The sequence below is a fragment of the Anomaloglossus baeobatrachus genome, chromosome 5 (assembly GCF_048569485.1).
Source record: "Anomaloglossus baeobatrachus isolate aAnoBae1 chromosome 5, aAnoBae1.hap1, whole genome shotgun sequence".
Lineage (NCBI taxonomy): Eukaryota > Metazoa > Chordata > Amphibia > Anura > Aromobatidae > Anomaloglossus > Anomaloglossus baeobatrachus.
Genome location: NC_134357.1, coordinates 401,049,746 through 401,070,728, shown reverse-complemented (window position 1 = coordinate 401,070,728; position 20,983 = coordinate 401,049,746). Strand labels below are relative to the sequence as shown.

General features: G+C 49.0%; 1 long non-coding RNA gene across 1 annotated transcript; it reads right to left on the bottom strand.

The window, feature by feature from the left end:
• Nucleotides 1-3,581: 3,581 nt before the first annotated feature.
• On the bottom strand, nt 3,582-13,262 carry LOC142310208 (uncharacterized). Its single transcript, XR_012754107.1, has 2 exons — nt 13,164-13,262; nt 3,582-4,368 (listed from the first exon to the last, which is right to left on the bottom strand). It is a non-coding gene; the product is annotated as an uncharacterized LOC142310208 (long non-coding RNA).
• Nucleotides 13,263-20,983: the final 7,721 nt, after the last annotated feature.

Sequence of the window (20,983 nt, the reverse complement as noted above, 5' to 3'; positions counted from 1 at the left end):
TCGGCCGGTCGTGAAAGGGTTAAAAGAGCACGATGCCAACAAGGACTCCTGGTGGGGAAATACATTTTCTTTTATGAATCCAGCCAATTGGTTTAAAGGCATAGCAGGTTGGGTTTCTGGCATTATACAAACCTGTATGCAAATATTGTTGTTCTGTCTACTGCTTTATATAGCTGTAAAAACATTGATATATGCATTACCTAAACTATTGAATAATGTATGTTCTAAGAGTCCCAGCATTGAACCCTCTGTAGTTTACTACGGACCCCAAATGGCCTCTGCTGACCGGGAGTAGGTGTCCACACTGAGGGTGGATGGGTGAAGTGGTAGGAAGACCCCTCATGGGTACTAGGCCCATGAGCCAGCAGCTCCTGTTTGGACGCCTACTGACCGTGTAGTGAAGGTTATACCATTTACAAAAGGGGGAAATTGATATAGAAGGGTTAATAGTTTCTCTTTTTCTTTATTAAAGATTTATTGTTATTAGTAAGTATATCTGATGGTAGTTCATAGTCATTATGGAGCCTACGGAATAAGAGACAGACTCAAGGATTATTATGGTTTCTAAATGTTCTTCTTATCTCATATGCATGACTCTACATTTTTGTTTTGCTAAAACTTAAAGGTCATATGAACAATTAGTAAAGTTCAGCTCGAAGTTTTTTCTTTTTCTTTTGCAATATCACATTGATCTGTAAATGGTATAAATAAACTGTACTTTGATGAAATAAACAGAAGAAATTGATCATGCCCACATGGATGCTGGTCTTTTCTCTCCGAGCGCTCGATCTTGATTAGGTCTGAAGAGGCCTAACTCAAGAGAACCTCACTGGTGATCCCATAAGCTGACTTGTGACAAAACAGAACAGCTACAACAATGAAAACTCAGATAGACGACATATGTGAAAAAACATGGTAACTATATTAGGACTTGGGGAGGTGACCGTTTCTAAAAGCAATCTGATCATTCCTGCAAGTGTGAATCACTGCTTGTAAAATCATTAAAATAATTAACGCTTTATGTGACACGTGGATATTTCCCCACATGTGCAGCAAAAGAGACGTTGGTCAAATGTTAGTAGATAGGGGAGCATTCATTGGGCTGCATCATATGGCCATAAGATAAGGCTGGACATAAGGAGCTGAATAGTACATATTAACCCCTAAGAACCGCAATTTCTTTATTTTTGCGCTTTGTTTTTTTTCCTTTATTCCAAGAGCCATAAACGTTTTATTTGTAATTTTTATATAGCCACGTAAGGGCTTGATATTTGTGGGAAGTGTTGTGCTTTTGAATGACACCATTCATTTTATCATATGATGTACTGGAAAACAGGAGAAAATCCCAAGTGTGGCAAAATAGCAAAAACAAGCACACCTCTGCATTTGTTTTTTATTTACAATGTGTTCATTTACTGTAAAACTGACTGAGCAGTATGATTCTCCTTCTTAGTACGATTACACAGATATCAAACATGCATTGTTTTTCTTTTTTTTTTTTTTAAATGGTAAGAAAAAAAATTACATTTTTTTAAGAAATTGCGTCGTCACTTTCCGAGAGCTGTAATGTATCAGGGCTTGTTATTTGAGCCGATGTTTTTATTGATAATATTTGGTGGTAGAGAAGATCTTTTTATTTTGCTGTTGCAGCACCTGGAAATCTACATTTCTGGCGTTTTGAATAAATTTATTGTTTTTCCCTGATTATAAGACTCATTGTTTATCATGATATAATTTTCCTAAAACTGATCTGCATCTTATAGTGCACAGTCAGTAAGGTCAGCAGTGCCAGACCTCCCCGACTTCTTCCTTACATCATAGGAGCACACACTTAACGCCCTCCCCCATTGCTGAGATATTTAAGCAGCTGCATAGTTCTCTCTCAATCTGTGGAATTAATGCTCAGTAAAGTCTATTGGGGCCTCTTGTTATGTCACTGTTGGGGACAGTAGGCAATACCCTTTTTTTTGGTACAACTGTCCTAATATACTTACGCCAATTTTGTATGCATTTATCTAATTTTTACTGTATTTTTACACTGACATATGACTCCGCACGAGTGCAGTGAGAAAATCTCGCATTGCACTCACCCCATCTAAGGCTAGCGCCACACATCCGTGCCTCCGGTACGTGTTTGGCATTTTTTTACACGTACCGGAGACACGTACAGCAATGCCACCCTATGGTAGCAGGCACACACACGTAAAACCACACGGAACGTGTGTCCGTGTGCGTTTGTACGTGTGTGCGATTTTCAAAGCGCTGACATGTCCGTTTTTTCACCGGCAGCACGGGTGTCACACGGCCCGCACCCATACCACACGGGTGTAGTGTGGATGCGGTCCCGTGTGACACGCGCCGGAGAAAACACACGTCAGTGGAAAAAAAAACCAAAACATTAACTCACCTTCTCCAGCCCTCCTGTCTCTGCCGCTGCTGCCTCTTGCTGCCGACTGCCGCTCATTAATCTCATTGAATATTCACTTCACTGCCTGGCAGCAGCAGCAGCGGGGAGACGGGAGGGTTGGAGACCGAGGATCAGCACCACGGATAGCAGCGCGGACATCAGGAAGGACCAGGTGAGTATAATAATTACCGGTTCTACGTGTGCCATCGCGGATAGCACACGTAGAACACACGTGTCACGCACGTACCAGAGACACGTACTTACCTGCACGCAACACGCAGGGAAAATACGTGTCTCTCGGCACGTGCGTGAATTTCACGTGAGTGTGGCAGAAGCCTAAGATAATGCTGCAGCTTAGATCTGCGAGTTTTTCCTCAGCCCTAAATGAACTGAGGGAAAAAAGGCAGCATGATGTGACTGTCTGCGAGTCTCCTATCACTCGCACTCATACAAGTCTACGGGTGCAAGAGAAACATCGGACTGCACTGATGACATTCAAGTGCACTACAATATACGCACAGGCTGACAATGGAAGAGATCAATCCCACCCTCTCCTCCGCAGCTGTGCTCCGATCGCAGTATCCGGTCAGTCACATGACACCGAGACCACGCTCACAGCAGGGCCTGAGCCAAGGGTCATTAGCATATCGCATACGATGCTCTCGCATAAGATGCCACACGCCAGTGTGACTCTGCCTACGATATAGAGCATAGTGCCTGTGAATGGAAACAGTCAGCTGACATTCAATGTGAGGGCTCAGCTGACTGCAACCAATCACAGGTGCCGGTGGGTGGGGAAAGCAGAGCATATTCAATGAAGGTCAATCAGCTGCTCCGGAAGTGAATGCACCACCTGGAAGCAGCTTACCGCCATGACAGATCCTAAGTGAGTACACCACGTGCGCTCCTATCCCTTCTACCAACATTTTAATCTCCAGTTTCTGATCCCCATAGACTTATATAAGTACTGGATATAAAAAAAAACAAAAAAAAAACCAGGGACCCGCTGGTCCACTCATCTCTAGTCAGCACATATTGTCACTGATATTAGAGTACTAGAGGGGTCGGTACAGTCTCGCTGCCACTGAACATTTCCAGTATCAGCCTCACTGTACAGGAAGTGTCCATGTGAGGAATCAGACCTAAGACATTGATTAAACAAAAAAGTGCAGACTTATGGTAAAAACATGGAAATGTCTTAAATTTATTTTTGTAGAGTTCAACAATGCTTTGAATGTATAAATGCATTATTCCAACCAACCTTAACGACCAACCCCTCCATCATTCTTTTCAGTGGTACACAAAAAAAAATTTTTTTTTTCTTCAAGTATTTAAATCAAACTTGGAGACAATAAAGCCAGGACTTGCTGCTTGTATCCTGCCATTGTACAATGTAGTACCATCAGTCTGCAATGCACCCTACACTGAAAAGCCCTGACCATTACTCCGTGTAGCACAGAGCTGGAGCCGTATCTTGTCAGGTGTAAAGCCCCATTCAGGACTATTTCCGACCACGTCAGCTGCAGCCTCACAGTCCCATACGCAGCAGGCTGCGATGTACCGTATGCTCAGACACCTTTTTATCAAAACCAGCGTTCATTTTTTCGGCTATTTGTGCTACGGTAGCCCCGCTGTTGGACTGGACAAGGTCAGCTAGCATTCGCTCCCCATCTACATCAATGAGCCTTGGGCGCCCATGACCTTTTCTCCGGTTCACTGGTTGTCCTTCCTTCGTCCATTTTTGGAAGGTACTAACCACTGCAAACCGGGAACATCCCACAAGTTCTGCCGTCTTGGAGATACTGAGACCCAGTCGTCTAGCCATCACAATTTGGCCCTTGTCAAAGTCGCTCAGATCCTTACGCTTGCCCATTTTTCCTGCTTTCAAACAGCTCAACTTCAAAAACTGACTTCTCACTCGGCCCGTGGACTTTCAGTCTGCCATCTTCAGCAAAGACAACCTGTAAGGAAAGCAGGAGGAATATAAACATTACTGTCACAGAGATGCCCTGGCTTCATGCATTGTATACGGCAGAACATTATCCATTTGGGGTCATACTGTTGTTTCTTCCATCACTTATAATGTAATTACTATTTGAAGTTAAAGGGGTTGCCCACTATTAGATGTGGTCCCATCTACAAAGCCTGTGGTACCAAGGCACGCACACATAGACTTCAATAGACACCATGATGCCACAATTGAGTTAGAGCTTGTCCACTGTTAGGAGGCCATTTATTCTTTTTTGCTTTAACAAAATATTTTGCACAGCAACCCGGCCACTTGTATAAAGCCAAGCTGCCATACAGACGATGACACACGGACATGTATGAGGTGCATCGGGAGGAACCTTCTAGGAGAGGGATCAGTGTCCATACCTTTATGAAATGGAGGATACAGAGATACTGAAATCAGAAGAGCCCTGAACACAAGCCCTGTACAAAGGCGGTACTCCCCAGCAGGAAACCTGGTTTGTCTGCAGAGGTGGCAGCTCTGACAGTCACTGATGACAGGACATCTCCTTCAGGCCGGCACACATCACACTTACCTAAGCGTTTGTTAAAGTTAGGTGTTTTTCTTCTTTGCATGGCCTGAGGGGAGAAAGCTGCTGCCAGACATGTCTGACATTGGTTACTTTACCAAGAAAACAAGGATGGGACGTTTACATCTCCACTGCTCCATCTGTGGGGGGAGTCAGCAGCTCCTCAGACATTGGTTTTGATCTCTCTGAGTAAGGTGGTAGTCATCTTTCTATGTGGCGGCTCTGTTCACATCTGCATTGTTGCCTCAGGGACAAATTTGGTCACAGGTAATTGAAAAGCTATGGTAGCCGTGCCTTTCCCCGGTAAAGTGAGGACCATTGTGACAGAACATAATAGGTTTCCCCAAAGTGAAGTATCCACTGAGAGATGTCACAATATTCAGAGAACCTTCCCAAGCACTGCCGTGTCTGATATTGGCTCACAGTAGGACCAAGATGGCAGCACCAGGAGCCTTCAGCCAAGGCACCACATCAGCTCCTTGAGATTGCATTGGGAGCTATTGCCTGAACACACCAAAACAGCACAGTTACAATAGGGTCATTCCGTGTCAAGTGGACCAGTGGTCCCCACTCGACGTTCTCCGATTTTGCTGAAAATTTATAAGGATGTACATGTATGTTTGAAAAGAGGTTCTGTAAATTTTTAGGGCCAGAGCTCAAATATATTGGGCACTGTTGACCTTTCACTGGAGGCCCCCCCCAAGGCTGCGGCTTCAGCTAAGAGGATTTTGCAAACCTTGGCACATAGCCATTAGAGTTCTATACTGGCTATGGTGCTGAAATTTGGCATACTAGCTCAACTTTTGCTGCTAAACGCGATAAAATTATTACCGGCTATGACAAAACAATATTTCGGCCGCAATTTTGTGTCAAAGTAGCTTGCAAAACGCCTCGCATAAAATTTATGCCAAACTTTGCCCATATATAACTCAAAACCAAAAACCAATAGGAACTGGTGCTTTACCCTGTACAACAAACATCTTCATGACTTTGCATTGCTGCAATATCACGGTCACAGCATATGTATTTGTGGAAATATTCACACCCACATATGATGAAAAACTTAAAAAAAAACGAATTTTACCTATTTTTAGGTCAAATTTCCCAAAAAGGGTACCCCTAAAATATATTAATTCTGTTATTTGAAAGAGCACATTTTTCTCTACAAGGATCATTGGGTTTTTTTTGGAGTCTCTCCATTTAAGAAAAGAAAAATGCCACTGAACATGGTGTTATGTATGCATGTAATGCATTGATTTTGTGTTTGATTTTCAGATTCTTATCACATGTTACAGAGTTGTATTGTTGCTAGCAATGTCTATTATAATCAAAAACCTATAAACCTATTGACTATTGTTACATTTTAATGCATATATTATTTATTTTTTAGTGATGGAGAATGAAATTGATGACAAAAAGATTGGCATTTCAAGGGTGTCAAATGAGCCTTCATCTTTCATTGCCCATGTAGATGGATCTGTCAGATCAGAAATGCCTTTTGTGCCAATTGCAAACCTCCAGCCAGGGCAATACATTGCCTGCATTTACGATAGGAACTGGTGGATTGGAAATATTTCTGAAATTTCAGTCGACGACCATGATGCATTAATACATTTTCTGCATCCTCATGGACCAGCTAGCTTCTTTCACTGGCCTGTGAGAAATGATACATGCTGGATTCCCGAGCAGTCGATCATTGCAATAATTCCAGCACCAGCTGCAACAGCAATGGGCCGACAATACAGCTTCTCTGAACCCATTATGTTGCAAATTCAGCAACAATTCCAGACCACTTACTTACACTGAACATTATGGCTTGGGAACCAACAAAAGATACCCAATGTTAGGCTTGGGATCCTAGGCAAAGACACCCACCCTCAGGCTTTGGAACCTGCGATAAAGAGACCACCCGCGACTTGCCTTGCACGGCTATCGGCCATGGCTCCTAGGAGATGGGGCTGCCAATTCTCGAAAGACAGCATTATTACAATTCTTAATAGGATTATAATACCAATTCTTAGGGAATTGGTTGTGGTATAACCACCATGGACCAACGCAAGGGTTTGAATAGTGCAGTTAGCATTCATTGCGTATTAATAAATAACACCATGTTCAGTGGCATTTTTCTTTTCTTAAATGGAGAGACTCCAAAAAAAACCCCAATGATCCTTGTAGAGAAAAATGTGCTCTTTCAAATGATAACAGAATTAATATATTTTAGGGGTACCCTTTTTGGGAAATTTGACCTAAAAATAGGTAAAATTCGTTTTTTTTTAAGTTTTTCATCATATGTGGGTGTGAATATTTCCACAAATACATATGCTGTGACCGTGATATTGCAGCAATGCAAAGTCATGAAGATGTTTGTTGTACAGGGTAAAGCACCAGTTCCTATTGGTTTTTGGTCTTGAGTTATATATGGGCAAAGTTTGGCATAAATTTTATGCGAGGCGTTTTGCAAGCTACTTTGACACAAAATTGCGGCTGAAATATTGTTTTGTCATAGCCGGTAATAATTTTATCGTGTTTAGCAGCAAAAGTTGAGCTAGTATGCCAAATTTCAGCATCATAGCCAGTATAGAACTCTAATGGCTATGTGCCAAAGTTTGCAAAATCCTCTTAGCTGAAGCCGCAGGCTTGAGGGGGGCCTCCAGTGAAAGGTCAACAGTGCCCAATATATTTGAGATCTGGCCCTAAAAATTTACAGAACCTCTTTTCAAACATACATGTACATCCTTATAAATTTTCAGCAAAATCGGAGAACGTCGAGTGGGGACGATTTTTAAAACTGGTCCACTTGACACGGAATGACCCAATAACAGTACCAGGAACTGACAGTGGCACTTAAATAGTTTTGGGGTTGTCAGGGCCTTTCATATTGATGGGCTACCCTTAGGTTAGTAACATCCCTGCTGGCAGCTATTCCCAATGCCGGCTGGATGAACAGAGTTGCAGAGCTGCACCTTGAACTGCATAGTGGCTGTGGCCGGGTACTGCACATCTGCTGCTCCTCATTTATAAAGGGATCGAATGTGCAGTACCTGAGGCATGCTCTGTAGCTCGGCTCATCCAGCCAACAACGGCAGCAGCTGACTGGTCAGAATGCCGGGCGTTGGACCCCACTGACCAGACATTGAGGATGACCCAAGGATACTCGTCAATATAAAAATCCTGGATAAACCCCTTAAAATGCAGCAATCAGCACTAGCTGGAGTCACTGGTGTTAGGCTGCTTTCACACTACTTTTTTTTAACATGCGTCATGAACGTTTTTTTAACGCAAAAACGGATTCAGTCCAAATGCGTTTTCATTTCAATGCATTTGCAATGGACTCACGTCAACATGCGTTCACCTGTGTTTGCGTGCGTTATAGTGAAGATCCAGCGAGTTGCAATTTTTTAACATTTTTCAAAAACGCTACTTGTAGCATTTTTGAGCTGCGTCCAAATACTGCAAATTGCTGGATCCTGACTATACTGCATGCAAACGCATGTGAACACTGGCATGCTGATAGACAGGATCCTGCTTGCTCTACTGAGCATGCCCAGAAACCAGCCTCGGGTGATTAGTCTCTCTCTCCCCCCCCCCCGCCTCTCCCTCTCTCTCCCCCTCCCTCTCTCCTCTCTCTCTACCCCATCTGAGAGCTGCGGACACTCGTAACCAAGATAAATATCAGGTAACCAAGCAAAGCGCTTCTCTTAGTTACTCGATGTTTACGTTGGTGATGTGTGCAGGGAGCAGGCAGCCCGGCTCCTAGCAGCTGCGGATGCTCGTAACCAAGGTAAATATCGGGTATCCAAGCAAGTTACCCGATGTTTACCTTTGTTACGAGCCTCCGCAGCTGTCAGAAGCCGGCTCCCAGTCTATCACGTTCAGTTCCACTGACTCCCGATCACATGACTCCAATGCCGCCCATAAACGTAAAGTGACAGGATCCTGCAAAATAACATGCGTTTGCATGCGTTATTTTGCTGTAAAAGCAGGAACCGCTTTTACAGCAAAAAAACAACGTTCATGACGCATGCTAAAAAAAACGTAGTGTGAAAGCAGCCTTAGTCAGGTGTCTGCTCCATCCACCTCACAAGATTAAACTTCTATGTTTATGTGGGAAAAAAAGGTGGGTGACCCACACACAACTCACAATGGCAGAATTGCACTTTTTCTTCACATCATCAAGTGATCAGACCACAAGTTTTCATTAGAGATGAGCGGACCCAGGGTTCAGACCAAACACAGACTTCACAAAAAAAACAAAACCCAAAAACAAAACAAAAAAAAGAGTTGAGGTGCTTTATGTATGCAAACCACTAGAATGAGCCCCCTGCAGTGTTTGAACAGCTCACACTGGGGGCAACAGCGTGATCTGATGTAGTGTGCACCAAACAAAAATAAAACGTCCTCCCCTGGAAGTGCTCTGTTTATGGCTGGCTGCATGTGGGCAGAGACCCGAACTGCTCAGTGACTTCTATTATGGTTCAGGGCAAGTCCGGGTCTAGAACAGAACTTTACCTAAAGTCCGGCTGAACTGAACTTCCATAGGTCCACTCATCACATTAAACAAAAATACAGATCACTGCACATAGGAACTCCACTACTGCAGGGACAGTAAATGAGGCACTTCAGGATTCCCGCTTTTTGATTTAACCCCTTCAGCCCCCGGGCGCTTTCCGTTTTTGTTTTTTGCTCCCCTTCTTCCGAGAGCCGTAACTTTTTTATTTTTCCGTCAATCTTGCCATATGAGGGCTTGTTCTTTGCGAGACAAGTTGTACTTTTAAATGAAACCAAAGTTTTACCATATGGTGTACTGGAAAACAGCAAAAAAATTCCAAGTGTGGAAAAACTGCAAAAAAGGTGTGATGGCACAATAGTTTTTGGGGTATTTTATTCACTATATGGTAAAACTGATGTGTGGGTGTGATGCCTGAGGTCGGTGCGAGTTTGTAGACACCAAACATGTATAGGTTTACTTGTATCTAAGGGATTAAAAAAATTCACAAAGTTTGTCCAATAAAAGTGGCGCACATTTTGCACCATTTTCCGAAACCCATAGTGTTCTCATTTTTCGTGATCTAGGGCTCAGTGACGGCTTATTTTTTGCACCTCGAGCTGACATTTTTAATTATACCATTTTTGGGCAGATGCTACGTTTTGATCGCCTGTTATTGCATTTTGCGTAAAACTTGCGGCAACCAAAACCCGTAATTTTAGCGTTTAGAATTTTTTTGCCACTACGCTGTTCACCAATCAGGTTAATTGATTTTATATTTTGATAGGTCGGGCATTTCTGAACGCGGCGATACCAAATATGTGTATTTTTTTAACCCTTTAATTTTCAATGGGGTGAAAGGGAGTAATTTAAACTTTGGGGGTTTTTTCACTTTTTTTTTTTATTTTACTAGTCCCCCTAGGGGGCTATAGGGCAGAGCGATCGGATTGCTGATCACTATCTGCTGATCACAGCTACACAGCTGTAAACAGCAGATACGGTCACTTCCTGATTCATTCGGCTCCAGGCCAAGTGAAACTGAAAGTGACTCATGATAGCTACAGGCGTCATCACATGACCCTGTGCTACGATGGCAACCACTGAAAGTCCCGTGATCACACACGTGACTTCCAGTGGGGGCGGCGGTAAGTGAAAATCATGGCCGCGCGCATATACATCTCGCTGCCAGACTTTTGCAGCGAGATATAAGGGGTTAAATGTTGCGAGTGGAAGCAATTCCACTCGTAACATGCAGACACACATGTCAGCTGTTGAAAATAGCGGATATGTGCGCGGATCGCCGCGACATGCCCACGGCAGGTTGTGGGGATTAACCTCACACAATTCATGACGGATATATCCGTCATGGGTCGTGAAGGGGTTAAGAAGAAAATGCTTACATTATTAGGCTATGTGCCCATGTTGCGTCGGAGTACCTGCAGTTTATTCTGCACGTTTTCCTTCCCTTGGTTTTTGACCAAATGGCTTTTGGCCATTTTTCAGCGCTAAAAACGCATGCGTTTTTTGCGCTTTTTACCTGCGTTTTCACCTGCATTTCTGCAGATGCGTTTTGTTGATCAAGACACTGAGAAATAAAGTTGAAATAGTCAAAAAGAATGAAAAAAGAAAAAAAATCACTTCTAATATAATTATACGTAAAATTAACAATTATAATGAAATTATAGCGGTTATTCACATGATAACCGAAAAATTGGTGAAATTTATTATTTTATAAAATTTAAATTTTCGGTTATTGTGTGGGAACATTACAACCCTTTAATTTTTTGCCAGAAAAGCATGCACTTTTGGAGCCAAAAACGCAATGAAAAAGCAGGTAAAAAGCATGAAAAACGCAGGAATTGTGATTTTGGTTGCATTTTGCCATTTCTCATTGACTCCAATGTTAAGGAAACGCTGCAGAAATGGCAAAAACAACTGACATGCTGCTTCTTTGGACGCATGGTTTTTGACCCAAAATATGCAAATAAAACGCTGCAGAAGAAAAAGAAAAGTGCAGACAGGATTTCTGCTTTTCCCATAGACTTTGCTGGAAAACAAAAACGCTGCTGCTCAAAACGCTGCAGAAACGCGGAAAAAAAACGCAACGTGGGCACATAGCCTTAACATCCACAGCCAGGTGTCCGCCTCATGCCTGGGGAAAAGAGGGTCTCCACAGCCAGGTGCCCACCTCGTGCCCGGGGGGAGAAGGGTCTCCACAGCCAGGTGCCCGCCTCATGCCTGGGGAAAAGAGGGTCTCCACAGCCAGGTGCCCATCTCGTGCCTGGGGGAGAGGGGTCTCCACAGCCAGGTGCCCACCTCGTGCCCGGGGGGAGAAGGGTCTCCACAGCCAGGTGCCCACCTCATGCCCGGGGGGAGAAGGGTCTCCACAGCCAGGTGCCCACCTGATGCCCGGGGGGAGAAGGGTCTCCACAGCCAGGTGCCCACCTCATGCCCGGGGGGAGAAGGGTCTCCACAGCCAGGTGCCCACCTCATGCCCGGGGGGAGAAGGGTCTCCACAGCCAGGTGCCCACCTCATGCCCGGGGGGAGAAGGGTCTCCACAGCCAGGTGCCCACCTCATGCCCGGGGGGAGAAGGGTCTCCACAGCCAGGTGCCCACCTCATGCCCGGGGGGAGAAGGGTCTCCACAGCCAGGTGCCCACCTCATGCCCGGGGGGAGAAGGGTCTCCACAGCCAGGTGCCCACCTCATGCCCGGGGGGAGAAGGGTCTCCACAGCCAGGTGCCCACCTCATGCCCGGGGGGAGAAGGGTCTCCACAGCCAGGTGCCCACCTCATGCCCGGGGGGAGAAGGGTCTCCACAGCCAGGTGCCCACCTCATGCCCGGGGGGAGAAGGGTCTCCACAGCCAGGTGCCCACCTCATGCCCGGGGGGAGAAGGGTCTCCACAGCCAGGTGCCCACCTCGTGCCCGGGGTAGAGGGGGCTCCACAGCCAGGTGCCCACCTCGTGCCCGGGGTAGAGGGGGCTCCACAGCCAGGTGCCCACCTCATGGCCGGGGTAGAGGGGGCTCCACAGCCAGGTGCCCACCTCATGCCCATTGTAAAGGGGGCTTCACAGCCAGGTGCCCATCTCATGCCCAGGGTAGAGGGGTCTCCACAGCCAGGTGCCCACCTCATGCGCGGGGGAGAGGGGGCTCCACAGCCAGGTGCCCACCTCATGCCCGGGGGAGAGGGGGCTCCACAGCCAGGTGCCCATCTCATGCCCAGGGTAGAGGGGGCTCCACAGCCAGGTGCCCACCTCATGCCCATTGTAAAGGGGGCTTCACAGCCAGGTGCCCATCTCATGCCCAGGGTAGAGGGGTCTCCACAGCCAGGTGCCCACCTCATGCGCGGGGGAGAGGGGGCTCCACAGCCAGGTGCCCATCTCATGCCCAGGGTAAAGGGGTCTCCACAGCCAGGTGCCCACCTCATGCCCGGGGGAGAGGGGCTCCACAGCCAGGTGCCCGATATAAGTCACCACAGGCCAGCGCAGACCCCGCCGTAATTAGAGAAGCTGTGGCCACACCCACATTACGTCATCACGCCGAGGGTGAGCAGAGAAAACCACTTCACAGATAAGGCAGCAGCGAGGTCCGCCATCTTGCCCCGCCGCGCCTGAGATTATCCCTATACCGGCTGAGCCGTTCTTATATGCAGCAGCTCACATCATGCACAAGATCGCGAGTCCCAGATATCGTCCTCAGTGAACGGGAATCCATAGGAGCGGATACTCACGGAGAGGTGTGGGCAGCGGCCATTCACTGCGCTCTGTGCGTACACTACAAACAACACGTGCTGTAGTAAACAGCTGCAAGTGCGGCGCCGTCTACTCCCTTGATGACGTCAGTACGTTTCTCGCCCCGCCCCAGGTGTATCGGTGACGTAACTGGGCGTGGCTGACACCTGGGCGGCCATTTTGCTGCTGGGCAGTGGTTCTGTGTCTCCTAATTCCCATTCCTGAGGCTTGTAATCGTGTAAACGTTGCCCATAGCAACCAGGTTCTCTATCCTTTCCAGATTTGGCGCGTTTTGCATTTTTTTCCCTGCAGTTCTTCCAGGAGCCATAACTTTGTATTTTCCCGCACATATTTATATGAGGGCTTGTTTAGTGCAAGCCAAGTTTGAGTTTTAAACAGCTCAATTCATCTTACCCTATAATATAGTGAGAACTCCGAATTGGGTGGAAAAAGCACCAAAACTGTGCCATAGAACTGACCTTGAATCCTGATCCGTCCCGCCATTGTGAGATATCTGTGATTTTTATTTTCTGCCCCTGGCGTGAGTGAGATTTCTTTTTTAGTTCATTATGGCCTGAGCTGCGGTATTTTTGGGCTACGGATGAGGTGTGATCACTTTTTATTGCATTTATTTGGGGGAAGTGCCGCAACCGAAAAATATTAATTCTGGAGATTCATTTTTTTGAGTCCCTCACTCCATCACAGTCCTGGTGGACTGCAGTGGTGACCAGCTGAGAGGGACAGAAACTCCTGGACCCCCACAGGTCAAAGGAAGTGTGAACTTGACCACATCTATATATATAATTGCCTTATTCTGTCTGTCCGTCTGTCTTGCTCCAAAATTGTGTCCTTACCGCGACAAGCGTCTCATTGGCCGCTCGCCTCGGCTCCGCCCCCCGCACGGATTGGTCGCTTGCCCAGGCTCCGCCCCCACGGATTGGCCTCTAGCCCCGGCCCCGCCCCCCCACGGATTGGCCTCTAGCCCCGGCCCCCTGCACGCATTGGCAACTCGGCCACGCCCCGCCCCTCTCACGCATTGCACGCTCGCTCTGGCCCTGCCCCCCGCACCGACAGGAGCCCCGACTCCCAGGTGAGTGCTGTACCCCCGGGAGCCCACATCAGCGTACGCCGCCAACCCAGCCGACACATACCCTCGCATTGCTGGGGTTGCCGGCGTACGCTGGTGTGGGCTCCCATGCGAGCGGGGGGCGGGGTACGATGGTAACCATGGTACACATCGAGTAATATTGTGTAGCATGGTTACCAGCGTACACCGGCTCCCAGGTGAGCGCATCAAGGTCCTGCAGCGGCGGAACACACACACACACACACACACACATAAGAACAGACACACACACACACACACATCAGATCACACTCACTCTCACACACACCTCACACACACATCAGATCGCATCCACACACTCACAGCATCCAGTGATATCGCTTGCTTCTCGGCGGCGATACTGTGCGTGCAGTGACCTTCCAGGACCTGCCGGAGGATCACATGGCCGGAAGCATGTGGTATCTCCGGATGTTGTGAGTGTGAGCGCGTATGTGCAATATCGTCAATGTGTGTGTGCGTGTATGCGATCGTGTGTGCGCGTGTATGCGATCGGGTGTGTGCGTGTATGCGATCGGGTGTGTGCGTGTATGCGATCGGGTGTGAGCGTGTATGCGATCGGGTGTGTGCGTGTCGGCAGAAGGGAGAGGAGCACTGTGTGCAGCACAGCTGCTGGGACCGCCCACCGGAGGGCACAGGCAGAAGTGGGGTGTGAGGGTATGCGATCAGATGTGTGCGTGTATTCTGTCTGATGTGTGACTGTGCAGCACGATGGGGAGTGCGCAGCATGGGGGATGGAGCACGATGGGGGGTGCGCAGCATGGGGGATGGAGCACGATGGGGACTGCGCAGCATGGGGGATGGAGCACGATGGGGAGTGCGCAGCATGGGGAATGGAGCACGATGGGGAGTGCGCAGCATGGGGGATGGAGCACGATGGGGAGTGCGCAGCATGGGGGATGGAGCACGATGGGGAGTGCGCAGCATGGGGGATGGAGCACGATGGGGAGTGCGCAGCATGGGGGATGGAGCACGATGGGGAGTGCGCAGCATGGGGGATGGAGCACGATGGGGAGTGCGCAGCATGGGGGATGGAGCACGATGGGGAGTGCGCAGCATGGGGGATGGAGCACGATGGGGAGTGCGCAGAATGGGGGATGGAGCACGATGGGGAGTGCGCAGCATGGGGGATGGAGCACGATGGGGAATGCGCAGCATGGGGGATGGAGCACGATGGGGAATGCGCAGCATGGGGGATGGAGCACGATGGGGAGTGCGCAGCAGGGGGGATGGAGCACGATGGGGACTGCGCAGCATGGGGGATGGAGCACGATGGGGAGTGCACAGCATGGGGGATGGAGCACGATGGGGAGTGCGCAGCATGGGGGATGGAGCACGATGGGAAGTGCGCAGCATGGGGGATGGAGCACGATGGGAAGTGCGCAGCATGGGGGATGGAGCACGATGGGAAGTGCGCAGCATGGGGGATGGAGCACGATGGGGAGTGCGTAGCATGGGGGATGGAGCACGATGGGGAGTGCGCAGCATGGGGGATGGAGCACGATGGGGAGTGCGCAGCATGGGGGATGGAGCACGATGGGGAGTGCGCAGCATGGGGGATGGAGCACGTTTGGGAGTGCGCAGCATGGGGGATGGCGCACGTTTGGGAGTGCGCAGCATGGGGGATGGAGCACGATGGGGAATGCGCAGCATGGGGGATGGAGCACGATAGGGAGTGCGCAGCATGGGGGATGGAGCACAATGGGAAGTGCACAGCATGGGGGATGGAGCACAATGGGGGGTGCGCAGCATGGGGGATGGAGCACGATGGAGGGTGCGCAGCATGGGGGATGGAGCACGATGGGGGGTGCGCAGCATGGGGGATGGAGCACGATGGGGAGTGCGCAGCATGGGGGATGGAGCACGATGGGGAATGCGCAGCATGGGGGATGGAGCACGATGGAGAATGCGCAGCATGGGGGATGGAGCACGATAGGGAGTGCGCAGCATGGGGGATGGAGCACAATGGGAAATGCACAGCATGGGGGATGGAGCACAATGGGGGGTGCGCAGCATGGGGGATGGAGCACGATGGAGGGTGCGCAGCATGGGGGATGGAGCACGATGGGGGGTGCACACCTCCCCCCAAAACACACACACACACACACATACACACACACACTGCACAACACACCACACACACACTGGGAACCCCAAACACCGCCCTACACAGACACCCACACACACAGACAACGCCGCACACACACAACACCCAACACACAAACACCGCGGCACACACAAATATACGCACATACCGCACAACACACACATTGCACAAAACATACCTCCCCCCAAAACACACACACACACCCCACACCCACACAAACCGTGCAACACACACACACAACACTACCGACAGACAGCGCTCCACAAACAACGCTACACACACAATGCAACACACAAACAACACCGCTCTCACCCCCCGCCACACCCAGACAACACCCAGAACATGTACAGCGCCCTACACAAACATTTGGTAACTACACACAACAACATCTATATATATATATATATATATATATAAAAAAATCATACATTAATTACACAATACGTAAATTCTAGAATACCCGATGCGTAGAATCGGGCCACCTTCTAGTAATCTTATAATGACCTACATATACAGTCAAAGTGAACCACATGGGGGTCTGTGGCTTGTGGTGACCGAATGAGGCCATATGCTGCATGCCTGGTCAGACAGACTCAATCGTGGATCCTCTGATGGCACAATAATGGGTGCCAAAGGACCAGGAGAAGACAACCACATTGAAAATAGACTTCTTAGACAATTTTTGCTAGGGTCTTTATGAGGCCGGAGTCACACGTGCGAGTGTCTCATGAAAGTCTCGCATCGCATCACCCGGCACGGCCGCACACTATCCGGACAGGAGCTGGTTAGCTGCATGTATTTCTATGCAGCTGAGACGCTCCTGTCCGGAGAGCGAGCAGCCACGCCGGGTGATGCCGATGCGAGTCACTCACAAGTGTGACTCCGATCTTCAAGGGAATATGTCAGTAGTATCAACCCTCCTAAGCAGTCTATATGGGCATCCAGGTCATAGGAAATGGAATAAAATAAGTTTATTATGAACTCTGATACTCAGTTCATAAGCAGACACCGACAACTGGGTAAACCAAGTCTCTGGGTACCGCTGCCGCTGAAGGGAGCTCGTCCAGGTCCCGTCCCCAATGGTGCTGCTTGGTGATCCGTGACCTGTCTCCTGGCACTTACTTTAATTTCAACTTGTGGGTCCGGTAGCTTGGAACTAGCCAGGCCCCGCTCCCTACTATGGCTAAGTATGGGAGCTTGCTCTCAGGGCTCATGCTTGGGATTTTCTAGACCATTTTGGATTGAAAAGTCCTATCCCCATAGTTGCGCGAATGCCCCGACTCTGGAGCGGGTGGGAACAGATCATAAAGGCGTTCTCCTCAGGTGAATTGTCGGGTTGCCTGAATCTACTCCTCGACCTAGGGTCCGTGTACCCCGTTGTGCCTTCGGTCCCGGACCGGTGATAGTGCTAGGCTGCCAGCTGTCCTCCTCGACAAATCCGAGCACCTCGCCACAATCCCCTGCCCCAGGGTCCGACTCCTCTAGGCCCAGACCACCGTCTGCTACCTAGACAGTACTTCAGGAGTCACCACTCCTGACTTCCTCTAAGCTCTTCACAGCTCAAGGGCTACTTCCCAACCTCTCTCCTCTCACTCTCAACTAAACTCTGACTACACTCCTCAGCTCCCCTCCCTGACCACCCAGGTGGGCGACTCTATTCCACTCAAGCCGTCCACTGGTGTGTCTGGTGGGTGTGGTGCAGGGTGTATCTAGGATTTGATTTGCTGTTGGAGGCAACACCATATAGATAGGGACCCAGAACCAAGACGGAGGCGGAATACTGCACGGAAGTGCAGCTTGAGCAGTACCCTCTGACGACCTGATAGTCCAGGAGCGTCACACACACACAGTTTATTTGAGAAGTTTTAGGAGGAGAAATTGGCTATGTCTACACAGGGTCTGTTCAGAGTCAGTTTTAGGAGTGGAAACTGAACAGAAACTCCAATTGTTTTGAGGATTTTAGCGTTTTTGCAGACATTTGGTGAAATTCTGCTCATATTGTTCTCAAAAACCTCTGAGAAACTCTATGTGCACATAGCCAGTGATTGGAAACTCTCAATTTGTCGCCAAATCCCAAACTTCTTAAACACAACGAGTTTCCACTCAGTTTCTGCTTCGAAAACACATCACAAATACTCTGTGTGCTCAATGCTTTAATGGAGTTAAAAAAAGGGTACTGAAAAGCCCCCTCCCAAAAAAAGTATGAAAAACATTGTAAAAACAGTCAGGAAACAACTAAGAAATGCTAAAAGACGACACTTCATGTTTACAAATCTCCAGAGAAAAGAAGCGATTCTTTAAACGTCTTCTGCTTGAAAACTCAGTGTGAACAAGCCCTTACGCTTTGATTTTTTATTATTCAATCTGTGTTTTTTCAGGGCGAGCTGTAGTTTTATTAGTACAGTACCAAGTTGGCATTTATAGTACTTTTCGATCACTATACATTCCATGTTTATGGGTGCGGAGGTATAAATGATAATCTCATCTTCCAGGTTTATACTTTTTTTTTAATCTTAGTATATTTTCTATTTCATTCAACTTGCAGGATAAATAGTGTGATATTTTACAAGTATTTACATTGAATGTGACGCCCTGGCAAAACCAGGTAGTCACACATAGGCCCCCGCATAACACCTTCCCTCACCTAGGTAACACACAGCCGACCTGAAACCCTAGTCACCCCCCTTAGGGCAAGACAGGCACACCAGTGGGCGGGACCAGATGGTTAGGGAACGCCCACCTAGGGGTCTAGAGAGCCCAGGGCGGGAAAGCAAGCAGAGAAAAAGTTTTGTAGTTCAAGTTGAGAGGAGTGTGGGCTGGAGCTAGGTGTAGCTCCAGCAGAGGAAGTTCAAGTTGAACGGTGCCAGGGTCGGAGCCTTGGTACTTTGGCTAGGTGGTAGACGGTGGTCTCCGTCAGCAGGATACGGGAAGACGGCTCGGCAGATCCGAGTAGGACCGGAGAAGGGTTAGAGCCTACCGGTACCGACACCGGAGACCCGACCGGAAACCGTTCACAGAGGGGGTACTCGGACTCTGAAGCCAGGACCGAAACCAGCGGCCTATCTAATTAACCGATTGAGGGCAGGATTATAGGCCCTGTCCCAACCAAAGTCCCAAAAGCAGACAACCACCCACAGAGAGGGATAGGGCAACCGCCAGGGCCCATAGATCCCACGGGTCAGCGTCAGTGGGCATGGCTTCTTAGGCACACAAAAAGCCGGGAGCGGACTCCTGAGTTCCAAACCAGGCAGCCCACAACACACAAAACAGTGCAGAGGAAAGGAGAGCGACCACCAGCCCGGGTGAGCGGGCCAGGGTACAACCGACCACGGCGGCCGGCCACCAGCACCTTGGTTTACCAAAAGACTTGTGTGATTCATTCAATAGTGAGTAACCAACTATCCCCTGGTCCATCTGGGCGTGCAAGCCCCTTCCATCGCCGTACCCTGCACAGAGACACTGGGCCCTGGGGCAACCATCCCTACCCACAGAGGGGTTAACATCCGGCTGCCATGCAATCTCCCCCGGGTGTCCCACAACAGCAGCGGTGGTGTCCCACCTCACCACACACCGTGGGTGGCGTCACAGACATTCTACAATCAATCCCGTACAAATACTCTCCCCTTTTATTCGGAGTGTCCGCGCGACCCCCGAGTCTGGGAAACCCCTCGAGCCGTACCGTAGGCCCCGGATTGGAGCAGCGCCGGCTGCTGGCACGGGGGCGGCACATGAACACATGACATACGGACTGCATTACCGCTATACAGAATATAACTATGAAATTAAGGTACTTAGCGCACAAATTCCTCAATTCATGAGAGCCCACCAGCCACGACAAGGCAGCTTTTCTCTGGTAGGAACCTATGTAATATGGCTTTCTGGCTATAAGCCTTCAAATTTAAGGGGCAGGTAGGACCCAGCACTAATTAAAGCCAGCTTAAGGCTATGTGCGCACGTTGCGTACAGTCACTGCAGAAATTTCTGCAGCGATCTGAAGAGCACATGTGCGCTTTAGATCGCTGCAGAAATGTCCGTAGTGAGCGCCGATTCCATGCGCTCTGCCTACAGCTCCTGCCATAGATAGAGCAGGAGCTGCCGGCAAAGCGCAGGAAAGAAGTGACATGTCAGGCTATGTGCGCACGTTGCGTAAATACATGCAGTTACGCTGCGCTTTGCAGCGCAGCGTAACTGCATGCGTCCTGCGTCCCCTGCACAGTCTATGGAGATAGTGCAGGGGCCGCGCGGACGTGGCGTTTAAGAGCGCAGCGCTTCGGCTACTGCCGAAGCGCTGCGTAAAAAGAAGTGACATGTCACTTCTTTCCTGCGCTTTGCCGGCAGCTCCTGCTCTGTCTATGGCAGGAGCTGCAGGCAGAGCGCATGGAATCGGCGCTCACTACGGATATTTCTGCAGCGATCTAAAGCGCACATGTGCTTTTCAGATCGCTGCAGAAATTTCTGCAGTGACTGTACGCAACGTGCGCACATAGCCTCACTTCTTTTTACGCAGCGCTTCGGCAGTAGCCGAAGCGCTGCGCTCTTAAACGCCACGTGCGCACGGTCCCTGCACAATCTCCATAGACTGTGCAGGG